Source organism: Spermophilus citellus (genome assembly GCF_964194105.1).
Source record: "Spermophilus citellus genome assembly, chromosome: 18".
In the NCBI taxonomy this organism is placed as follows: domain Eukaryota; kingdom Metazoa; phylum Chordata; class Mammalia; order Rodentia; family Sciuridae; genus Spermophilus; species Spermophilus citellus.
The window spans coordinates 33993296-33995814 of NC_138200.1; the positions used below are offsets into that span (position 1 = coordinate 33993296).

A 2519-nucleotide genomic window follows, 5' to 3' on the forward strand; every position below is an offset into this window, starting at 1 on the left:
CTATTTTTTTACAATGAATTTTTTTATGATTTTTTCTTTTAATTTTATTTATAATGCATAATTGCATAATGGACAGATATCACCAACTTGACTGACCTAAATTAAATATCTTGTGGAAAAAGTATTTTCTATATTATACAATTACCAATGATTGTTCATAAGCTGGTTAAAAATGTCATCTTGGACCAAGTTTATACAATAAGTAAATCTAACTTTTACAATCAGATATTATATCTTTAAAAAACAAGCAAACTAATAATGTTGCATTTCTTCAACTTTTAAAACACTTGCCCAAGTTGCTTGCATCGGATTAGAAGCACAGGGATGACAAAGAAATATAAGATAAAAATTTCTTGTGAAACTGTCCATCATTAATACTTTTCTGATAGGCAGGACTTATACTGATGTGTCAAAAAATACATCTTGAAGAATAATGGAAAAAATACACTTGTTTATTTCTTCAATTTCTTACCCCTTAAATGTCTATATTAATAAATCTTACAGTCCACGTGAAACATCTTTTTTTTTTTTTTTTTTTTTTTGGGCACTCAACCACTGAGCCACATCCTCAGCCCTATTTTGTATTTTATTTAGCGCCTTGCTAAGTTGCTGAGGCTGGCTTTGAACTCATAATCCTGTCTCAGCCTCTTGAGCTGCTACGATTAGAGGTGTGAGCCACCACACTTGACTCACGTGAAACATCTTAACACGTGAGTTACCCAGTGTTCACCATGGCAAAGAGCAGATCAAGAGCCAGGGCCTGGCACGCTGGGAAACGCTACACAGTCTTCTCTTTCTCTGCTTTAGTGACCTGGATACAAGTACATATTCCTGGGAACAAAAGACTGAACCTTGCAGTATTTCCACAGTGATAATAATTAGCTTCCCCTGTAAATAAAAGTAGCCACGTGGCCTAAGTCCAGTCACATGGAAAAGGTCAGGCAGCTCCTGGAATGCCAGCGGCCATCTCTGTCTCTGTCTCCTGTTGTGGCAGAGTTGGTCACCTCCACTGTCATGTTGCCCGGGGGTCGGCAGTAGACACTGTCACACAGAAGGCACTCTGGTGGCTTCCATCTATCTCTGCAGCACGGTTTGTTCCAGTATTTACAGTGCATTTCAGAGAGTCACCTGTTCCACTGCACATGCCCATCAGATGACATCCAGGCTATCAGTAGATCATCACCCTGACTGGGTTTGGCCTGGCACGAACTCTGGACAATGGATCAGCAGACAGAAGTCTGTTTGTGGCACACTTCTGGGAGGAGGGCCCAGGATTGGCTATTTTTCTGGTTCTATCTTTTTCCTCATTTTTTTTCATCCACAACTTCTACTTCTGTTCTGTCCTTCAGGGCCTCTAAAATGAGATTAAGGTTTGTAGTGAGAGTCTGCACACGGTGAAATCCAGCAATCAGGGAAATAGGCAAGAAACCTTGCTCATCCATCTTTCTCTGAAGAAAGAAGTCATGTTCTAAGTTTTCTATACTGAAGTAATGATGTTCAATTTGATGTTTAATATACTCCTTAAGCAATGCTTCTTCCACAGGATACTCCTGTACACCCGTACCATCGTCATAGTAATCCATCATAATGGTGTTAATTTCTATTTGAAATGGTTGGTCTGTCTTTTCACCATGAAATCATACAAATAATCAAAGTTCTGCCTCCTCCTCTTCCCTGTCCTCGTCCTCTCCCTCAGCCTTTTAAGGAACTTTGGATATTACCCTCCTTACTCCTTACACTGGACGCTTCATCGTGATCATCTCTTTTTTGTCTGTCTTGCCTCCAACTTCATGTGTCATTTCTCCTGTTATGGGGTGATTTATTTGCTTCAGGTTAACACTGAAAACTGTTGCGGATCCAGGTCTCTCCTGACTCTCCGGTCTTAGAATCATCTAAGTGCAGTGGTACCCACTGTGTTTATTAGCTCTCTTTCGTTGACTACCTGACTGGGCCTCATCCTTGCTGACATTTTCAACAGGCTTGTCTAATTTTGTTTCCTGGTTTTCTTTGCTCTCACTGTTATTCCTCTTTTCACCCTTCTCCTCCTCCTCCTCTTCTTCTTCTTCTCCTTCTTCTTCTCCTTCTTCTTCTTCTTCTTCTTCTTCTTCTTCTTCTTCTTCTTCTTCTTCTTCTTCTTCTTTCTTCTTTCTTCTTTCTTCTTTCTTCTTTCTTCTTTCTTCTTCTTCTTCTTTTTTCCCCCTAATTTGTGGCTCCTTATTTCCTTGGTTGATGACACTCTGAGACTGCAAAAGGTTTTTTTCCGGTGCTTACTAACCCTCCTGGTGTTGGCCTGTTTGCCATATCACTGAAATCACTGGCCTTATTGGATTTCCTTGTCTTCAGTTCCTGCTTTTATAATTTTAGGGGAACGGGACTTGGCGGCTGATTCTACAATGGATTTAAGCATTTATTATAGCTATTAAATTAGTTATTACTCCTTAAGTCTTTCTGCAAGTGGTAGAGGAACACAAGAGGGTTATAGTGTTTTAATAGAAATATGGTCCATATGAAATAGGCTA

General features: G+C 39.7%; 1 pseudogene across 1 annotated transcript; it reads right to left on the reverse strand.

The window, feature by feature from the left end:
• Window positions 1-1179: 1179 nt before the first annotated feature.
• Window positions 1180-2301, reverse strand: LOC308637872 (la-related protein 1B-like; annotated as a pseudogene). The gene is made up of 3 exons: window positions 2204-2301; window positions 1909-2056; window positions 1180-1786 (listed from the first exon to the last, which is right to left on the reverse strand). The product of its transcript is annotated as a la-related protein 1B-like (transcript).
• Between the last annotated feature and the right edge of the window lie 218 nt (window positions 2302-2519).